The following is a 12986-nucleotide window of genomic DNA, read 5'->3' on the forward strand; positions in this document are numbered from 1 at the left end:
ATAATGATACCACACCACTATATAATGATACCACACTACTATATAATCATACCACACCACTATATAATGATACCACACCACTATATAATGATACCACACCACTAAATAATGACCAGTATAATGATACCACACCACTATATAATGATACCACACTACTATATAATCATACCACACCACTATATAATGATACCACACCACTATATAAGGATACCACACCACTAAATAATGACCAGTATAGTGATACCACACCACTATATAATGATACCACACTACTATATAATGATACCACACCACTATATAATGACAAGTATAATGATACCACTCCACTATATAATGACCAGTATAATGATACCACACCACTATATAATGACCAGTATAATGATACCACTCCATTATATAATGACCAGTATAATGATACCACACCACTATAAAATGACCAGTATAATGATACCACACCACTGTATAATTATACCACACCACTATATAATGACCAGTATAATGATATCACACCACTATATAATAATACCACACCACTATATAATGATACCACACTATATAATGACCAGTATAATGATACCACACCACTGTATAATGATACCACACCACTATATAATGACCAGTATAATGATACCACACCACTATATATTGACCAGTATAATGATACCACACCACTATATAATGATACCACACCACTATATAATGACCAGTATAATGATACCACACCACTATATAATGATACCACACCACTATATAATGATACCACACCACTATATAATGATACCACGCCACTATATAATGACCAGTATAATGATACCACACCACTATATAATGATACCACCCCACTATATAATGACCAGTATAATGATACCACACCACTATATAATGACCAGTATAATGATACCACACCACTATACAATGATACCACACCACTATATAATGATACCACTCCCCTATATAAAGACCAGTATAATGATACCACACCACTATATAATGACCAGTTTAATGATACCACACCACTATATAATGACCGGTATAATGATACCACACCACTATAAAATGACCAGTATAATGATACCACACCACTATATAATGATACCACACCACTATATAATGACCAGTATAAAATACCACAACACTATATAATGACCAGTATAATGATAACACACCACTATATAATAACCAGTATAATGATACCACACCACTATATAATGACCAGTATAATGATACCACACCACTATATAATGATACCACTCCACTATATAATGACAAGTATAATGATACCACTCCACTATATAATGACCAGTATAATGATACCACACCACTATATAATGACCAGTATAATGATACCACACCACTATATAATGATACCACTCCACTATATAATGACAAGTATAATGATACCACTCCACTATATAATGACCAGTATAATGATACCACACCACTATATAATGACCAGTATAATGATACCACACCACTATAAAATGACCAGTATAATGATACCACACCATTATAAAATGACCAGTATAATGATACCACACCACTGTATAATTATACCACACCACTATATAATGACCAGTATAATGATATCACACCACTATATAATGATACCACACCACTATATAATGATACCACACCAATATATAATGACCAGTATAATGATACCACACCACTATATAATGATACCACACTATATAATGACCAGTATAATGATACCACACCACTATATAATGATACCACACCACTATATAATGATACCACACCACTATATAATGATACCACACTATATAATTACCAGTATAATGATGCCACACCACTATATAATGATACCACACCACTATATAATGATACCACACCACCATATAATGATACCACACAACTATATAATGACCAGTATAATGATAACTCCACTATATAATGATACCACACCACTATATAATGATTCCAAACCACTATATAATGATACCATACCACTATATAATGACCAGTATAATGATACCACACCACTATATAATGACCAGTATAATGATACCACACCACTATATAATGACCAGTATAATGATGCCACACCACTATATAATGATACCACACCACTATATAATGACACCAATCCACTATATAATGACCAGTATAATGATACCACACCACTGTATAATGATACCACTCCACTATATAATGATACCACACTGCTATATAATGATACCACACCACTATATAATGATACCACTCCACTATATAATGACCAGTATAATGATACCACACCACTATATATTGACCAGTATAATGATATCACACCACTATATAATGATAACACACCACTATATAATGATACCACACCACTGTATAATGATACCACACCACTATATAATGATTCCACACCACTATATAATGATACCATACCACTATATAATGATACCATACCACTATATAATGACCAGTATAATGATACCACACCACTGTATAATTATACCACACCACTATATATTGACCAGTATAATGATATCACACCACTATATAATGATACCACACCACTATATAATGATACCACACCACTATATAATGACCAGTATAATGATACCACACCACTATATATTGACCAGTATAATGATACCACACCACTATATAATGATACCACACCACTATATAATGACCAGTATAATGATACCACACCACTATATAGTGATACCACACCACAGTATAATGATACCACACCACTATATAATGATACCACACCACTATATAATGATACCACACTATATAATGACCAGTATAATGATACCACACCACTATATAATGATACCACACCACTATATAATGATACCACACCACTATATAATGACCAGTATAATGATACCACACCACTATATAATGATACCACACCACTATATATTGATACCACACTATATAATGACCAGTATAATGATACCACACCACTATATAATGATACCACACCACTATATAATGATACCACACCACTATATAATGACCAGTATAATGATACCACACCACTATATAATGACACCACACCACTATATAATGATACCACTCCACTATATAATGACAAGTATAATGATACCACTCCACTATATAATGACCAGTATAATGATACCACACCACTATATAATGACCAGTATAATGATACCACACCACTATATAATGATACCACACCACTATATAATGATACCACACTATATAATGACCAGTATAATGATACCACACCACTATATAATGATACCACACCACTATATAATGATACCACACCACTATATAATGACCAGTATAATGATACCACACCACTATATAATGATACCATACCACTATATAATGATACCACTCCACTATATAATGACAAGTATAATGATACCACTCCATTATATAATGACCAGTATAATGATACCACACCACTATAAAATGACCAGTATAATGATACCACACCACTGTATAATTATACCACACCACTATATAATGACCAGTATAATGATATCACACCACTATATAATAATACCACACCACTATATAATGATACCACACCACTGTATAATGATACCACACCACTATATAATGACCAGTATAATGATACCACACCACTATATATTGACCAGTATAATGATACCACTCCACTATATAATGATACCACACCACTATATAATGACCAGTATATTGATACCACACCACTATATAATGATACCACACCACTATATAATGACACCACTCCACTATATAATGACCAGTATAATGATACCACACCACTATATAATGATACCACACCACTGTATAATGATACCACACCACTATAAAATGATACCACACCACTATATAATGATGCCACACCACTATATAATGATACCACACCACTATATAATGACACCACTCCACTATATAATGACCAGTATAATGATACCACACCACGATATAATGACCAGTATTATGATATCACACCACTATATAATGATACCACACCACTATATAATGACCAGTATAATGATACCACACCACTATATAATGATACCACTCCACTATATAATGACAAGCATAATGATACCAAACCACTATATAATTATACCACACCACTATATAATGACCAGTATAATGATACCACACCACTATATAATGACCAGTATAACGATACCACACCACTATATAATGACCAGTATAATGATACCACACCACTGTATAATTATACCACACCACTATATATTGACCAGTATAATGATATCACACCACTATATAATGATACCACACCACTATATAATGACCAGTATAAAATATCACACCACTATATAATGACCAGTATAATGATACCACACCACTATATAATGATACCACACCACTATATAATGACCAGTATAATGATACCACACCACTATATAATTATACCACACCACTATATAATGACCAGTATAATGATATCACACCACTATATAATGACACCACACCACTATATAATGATACCACACCACTGTATAATGATACCACACCACTATATAATGACCAGTATAATGATACCACACCACTATATATTGACCAGTATAATGATACCACACCACTATATAATGATACCACACCACTATATAATGACCAGTATAATGATACCACACCACTATATAATGACCAGTATAATGATACCACACCACTGTATAATGATACCACACCACTATATAATGACCAGTATAATGATACCACACCACTATATAATGACCAGTATAATGATACCACACCACTATATAATGATACCACACCACTATATAATGATACCACACCACTATATAATGACCAGTATAATGATACCACACCACTATATAATAATACCACACCACTATATAATGATACCACACTATATAATGACCAGTATAATGATACCACACCACTATATAATGATACCATACCACTATATAATGATACCACTCCACTATATAATGACAAGTATAATGATACCACTCCATTATATAATGACCAGTATAATGATACCACACCACTATAAAATGACCAGTATAATGATACCACACCACTGTATAATTATACCACACCACTATATAATGACCAGTATAATGATATCACACCACTATATAATAATACCACACCACTATATAATGATACCACACCACTGTATAATGATACCACACCACTATATAATGACCAGTATAATGATACCACACCACTATATATTGACCAGTATAATGATACCACTCCACTATATAATGATACCACACCACTATATAATGACCAGTATATTGATACCACACCACTATATAATGATACCACACCACTATATAATGACACCACTCCACTATATAATGACCAGTATAATGATACCACACCACTATATAATGATACCACACCACTGTATAATGATACCACTCCACTATATAATGATACCACACCACTATATAATGATACCACACTGCTATATAATGATACCACACCACTATATAATGATACCACTCCACTATATAATGACCAGTATAATGATACCACACCACGATATAATGACCAGTATTATGATATCACACCACTATATAATGATACCACACCACTATATAATGATACCACACCACTATATAATGATACCACTCCACTATATAATGACAAGCATAATGATACCACTCCACTATATAATTATACAACACCACTATATAATGACCAGTATAATGATACCACACCACTATATAATGACCAGTATAACGATACCACACCACTATATAATGACCAGTATAATGATACCACACCACTGTATAATTATACCACACCACTATATATTGACCAGTATAATGATATCACACCACTATATAATGATACCACACCACTATATAATGACCAGTATAAAATATCACACCACTATATAATGACCAGTATAATGATACCACACCACTATATAATGATACCACACCACTATATAATGACCAGTATAATGATACCACACCACTATATAATTATACCACACCACTATATAATGACCAGTATAATGATATCACACCACTATATAATGACACCACACCACTATATAATGATACCACACCACTGTATAATGATACCACACCACTATATAATGACCAGTATAATGATACCACACCACTATATATTGACCAGTATAATGATACCACACCACTATATAATGATACCACACCACTATATAATGACCAGTATAATGATACCACACCACTATAAAATGACCAGTATAATGATACCACACCACTATATAATGATACCACACCACTATATATTTACCAGTATAATGATACCACACCACTATAAAATGACCAGTATAATGATACCACACCACTATATAATGACCAGTATAATGATACCACACCACTATATAATGATACCACACCACTATATAATGACCAGAATAATGATACCACACCACTATATAATGACCAGTATAATGATACCACACCACTATATAATGATACCACACCACTATATAATGATTCCACACCACTATATAATGATACCATACCACTATATAATGATACCATACCACTATATAATGACCAGTATAATGATACCACACCACTATAAAATGACCAGTATAATGATACCACACCACTGTATAATTATACCACACCACTATATATTGACCAGTATAATGATATCACACCACTATATAATGATACCACACCACTATATAATGATACCACACCACTATATAATGACCAGTATAATGATACCACACCACTATATATTGACCAGTATAATGATACCACACCACTATATAATGATACCACACCACTATATAATGACCAGTATAATGATACCACACCACTATATAGTGATACCACACCACAGTATAATGATACCACACCACTATATTATGATACCACACCACTATATAATGATACCACACTATATAATGACCAGTATAAAATACCACACCACTATATAATGACCAGTATAATGATACCACACCACTATATAATGACCAGTATAAAATACCACACCACTATATAATGACCAGTATAATGATACCACACCACTATATAATGACCAGTATAATGATACCACACCACTATATAATGATACCACACCACTATATATTGATACCACACTATATAATGACCAGTATAATGATACCACACCACTATATAATGATACCACACCACTATATAATGACCAGTATAATGATACCACACCACTATATAATGACCAGTATAATGATGCCACACCACTATATAGTGATACCACACCACAGTATAATGATACCACTCCACTATATAATGATACCACACCACTATATAATGATACCACACTATATAATTACCAGTATAATGATGCCACACCACTATATAATGATACCACACCACTATATAATGATACCACACCACTATATAATGATACCACACCACTGTATAATGATACCACACCACTATATAATGACCAGTATAATGATAACTCCACTATATAATGATACCACACCACTATATCATGATTCCACACCACTATATAATGATACCATACCACTATATAATGACCAGTATAATGATACCACACCACTATATAATGACCAGTATAATGATACCACACCACTATATATTGACCAGTATAATGATACCACTCCACTATATAATGATACCACACCACTATATAATGACCAGTATATTGATACCACACCACTATATAATGATACCACACCACTATATAATGACACCACTCCACTATATAATGACCAGTATAATGATACCACACCACTATATAATGATACCACACCACTGTATAATGATACCACTCCACTATATAATGATACCACACCACTATATAATGATACCACACTGCTATATAATGATACCACACCACTATATAATGATACCACTCCACTATATAATGACCAGTATAATGATACCACACCACGATATAATGACCAGTATTATGATATCACACCACTATATAATGATACCACACCACTATATAATGATACCACACCACTATATAATGATACCACTCCACTATATAATGACAAGCATAATGATACCACTCCACTATATAATTATACCACACCACTATATAATGACCAGTATAATGATACCACACCACTATATAATGACCAGTATAACGATACCACACCACTATATAATGACCAGTATAATGATACCACACCACTGTATAATTATACCACACCACTATATATTGACCAGTATAATGATATCACACCACTATATAATGATACCACACCACTATATAATGACCAGTATAAAATATCACACCACTATATAATGACCAGTATAATGATACCACACCACTATATAATGATACCACACCACTATATAATGACCAGTATAATGATACCACACCACTATATAATTATACCACACCACTATATAATGACCAGTATAATGATACCACACCACTATATAATGATACCACACCACTATATAATGACCAGTATAATGATACCACACCACTATATATTGACCAGTATAATGATACCACACCACTATATAATGATACCACACCACTATATAATGATCAGTATAATGATACCACACCACTATAAAATGACCAGTATAATGATACCACACCACTATATAATGATACCACACCACTATATATTTACCAGTATAATGATACCACACCACTATAAAATGACCAGTATAATGATACCACACCACTATATAATGACCAGTATAATGATACCACACCACTATATAATGATACCACACCACTATATAATGACCAGAATAATGATACCACACCACTATATAATGACCAGTATAATGATACCACACCACTATATAATGATACCACACCACTATATAATGATTCCACACCACTATATAATGATACCATACCACTATATAATGATACCATACCACTATATAATGACCAGTATAATGATACCACACCACTATAAAATGACCAGTATAATGATACCACACCACTGTATAATTATACCACACCACTATATATTGACCAGTATAATGATATCACACCACTATATAATGATACCACACCACTATATAATGATACCACACCACTATATAATGACCAGTATAATGATACCACACCACTATATATTGACCAGTATAATGATACCACACCACTATATAATGATACCACACCACTATATAATGACCAGTATAATGATACCACACCACTATATAGTGATACCACACCACAGTATAATGATACCACACCACTATATTATGATACCACACCACTATATAATGATACCACACTATATAATGACCAGTATAATGATACCGCACCACTATATAATGATACCACACCACTATATAATGACCAGTATAAAATACCACACCACTATATAATGACCAGTATAATGATACCACACCACTATATAATGACCAGTATAATGATACCACACCACTATATAATGATACCACACCACTATATATTGATACCACACTATATAATGACCAGTATAATGATACCACACCACTATATAATGATACCACACCACTATATAATGACCAGTATAATGATACCACACCACTATATAATGATACCACACCACTATATAATGATACCACTCCACTATATAATGACAAGTATAATGATACCACTCCACTATATAATGACTAGTATAATGATACCACACCACTATATAATGACTAGTATAATGATACCACACCACTATATAATGATACCACACCACTATATAATGATACCACACTATATAATGACCAGTATAATGATACCAAACCACTATATAATGATACCACACCACTATATAATGATACCACACCACTATATAATGACCAGTATAATGATACCACACCACTATATAATGATACCATACCACTATATAATGATACCACTCCACTATATAATGACAAGTATAATGATACCACTCCATTATATAATGACCAGTATAATGATACCACACCACTATAAAATGACCAGTATAATGATACCATACCACTGTATAATTATACCACACCACTATATAATGATCAGTATAATGATATCACACCACTATATAATAATACCACACCACTATATAATGATACCACACCACTGTATAATGATACCACACCACTATATAATGACCAGTATAATGATACCACACCACTATATATTGACCAGTATAATGATACCACACCACTATATAATGATACCACACCACTATATAATGACCAGTATAATGATACCACACCACTATAAAATGACCAGTATAATGATACCACACCACTATATAATGATACCACACCACTATATATTGACCAGTATAATGATACCACACCACTATAAAATGACCAGTATAATGATACTACACCACTATATAATGACCAGTATAATGATACCACACCACTATATAATGATACCACACCACTATATAATGACCAGAATAATGATACCACACCACTATATAATGACCAGTATAATGATACCACACCACTATATAGTGATACCACACCACAGTATAATGATACCACACCACTATATAATGATACCACACCACTATATAATGATACCACACTATATAATTACCAGTATAATGATGCCACACCACTATATAATGATACCACACCACTATATAATGATACCACACCACTATATAATGATACCACACTATATAATTACCAGTATAATGATACCACACCACTGTATAATGATACCACACCACTATATAATGACCAGTATAATGATAACTCCACTATATAATTATACCACTCCACTATATAATGATAACTCCACTATATAATGATACCACACCACTATATAATGATTCCACACCACTATATAATGATACCATACCACTATATAATGATACCACTCCACTATATAATGACAAGTATAATGATACCACTCCATTATATAATGACCAGTATAATGATACCACACCACTATAAAATGACCAGTATAATGATACCACACCACTGTATAATTATACCACACCACTATATAATGATCAGTATAATGATATCACACCACTATATAATAATACCACACCACTATATAATGATACCACACCACTGTATAATGATACCACACCACTATATAATGACCAGTATAATGATACCACACCACTATATATTGACCAGTATAATGATACCACACCACTATATAATGATACCACACCACTATATAATGACCAGTATAATGATACCACACCACTATAAAATGACCAGTATAATGATACCACACCACTATATAATGATACCACACCACTATATATTGACCAGTATAATGATACCACACCACTATAAAATGACCAGTATAATGATACTACACCACTATATAATGACCAGTATAATGATACCACACCACTATATAATGATACCACACCACTATATAATGACCAGAATAATGATACCACACCACTATATAATGACCAGTATAATGATACCACACCACTATATAGTGATACCACACCACAGTATAATGACACCACACCACTATATAATGATACCACACCACTATATAATGATACCGCACTATATAATTACCAGTATAATGATGCCACACCACTATATAATGATACCACACCACTATATAATGATACCACACCACTATATAATGATACCATACCACTATATAATGACCAGTATAATGATACCACACCACTATATAATGACCAGTATAATGATACCACACCACTATATAATGACCAGTATAATGATAACTCCACTATATAATGATACCACACCACTATATAATGATTCCGCACCACTATATAATGATACCATACCACTATATAATGACCAGTATAATGATACCACACCACTATATAATGACCAGTATAATGATACCACACCACTATATAATGACCAGTATAATGATACCACTCCACTATATAATGATACCACACCACTATATAATGACCAGTATATTGATACCACACCACTATATAATGATACCACACCACTATATAATGACACCACTCCACTATATAATGACCAGTATAATGATACCACACCACTATATAATGATACCACACCACTGTATAATGATACCACTCCACTATATAATGATACCACACCACTATATAATGATACCACACTGCTATATAATGATACCACACCACTATATAATGACACCACTCCACTATATAATGACCAGTATAATGATACCACACCACGATATAATGACCAGTATTATGATATCACACCACTATATAATGATACCACACCACTATATAATGACCAGTATAATGATACCACACCACTATATAACGATACCACACCACTATATAATGACCAGTATAATGATACCACACCACTGTATAATTATACCACACCACTATATAATGACCAGTATAAAATATCTCACCACTATATAATGACCAGTATAATGATACCACACCACTATATAATGATACCACACCACTATATAATGACCAGTATAATGATACCACACCACTATATAATTATACCACACCACTATATAATGACCAGTATAATGATACCACACCACTATATATTGACCAGTATAATGATACCACACCACTATATAATGATACCACACCACTATATAATGACCAGTATAAAATATCACACCACTATATAATGACCAGTATAATGATACCACACCACTATATAATGATACCACACCACTATATAATGACCAGTATAATGATACCACACCACTATATAATTATACCACACCACTATATAATGACCAGTATAATGATATCACACCACTATATAATGACACCACACCACTGTATAATGACCAGTATAATGATACCACACCACTATATAATGATACCACACCACTATATAATGACCAGTATAATGATACCACACCACTATAAAATGACCAGTATAATGATACCACACCACTATAAAATGACCAGTATAATGATACCACACCACTATATAATGATACCACACCACTATATATTTACCAGTATAATGATACCACACCACTATAAAATGACCAGTATAATGATACCACACCACTATATAATGACCAGTATAATGATACCACACCACTATATAATGATACCACACCACTATATAATGACCAGAATAATGATACCACACCACTATATAATGACCAGTATAATGATAACACACCACTATATA

This window comes from Oncorhynchus tshawytscha, unplaced genomic scaffold (assembly GCF_018296145.1).
Source record: "Oncorhynchus tshawytscha isolate Ot180627B unplaced genomic scaffold, Otsh_v2.0 Un_contig_5883_pilon_pilon, whole genome shotgun sequence".
Lineage (NCBI taxonomy): Eukaryota > Metazoa > Chordata > Actinopteri > Salmoniformes > Salmonidae > Oncorhynchus > Oncorhynchus tshawytscha.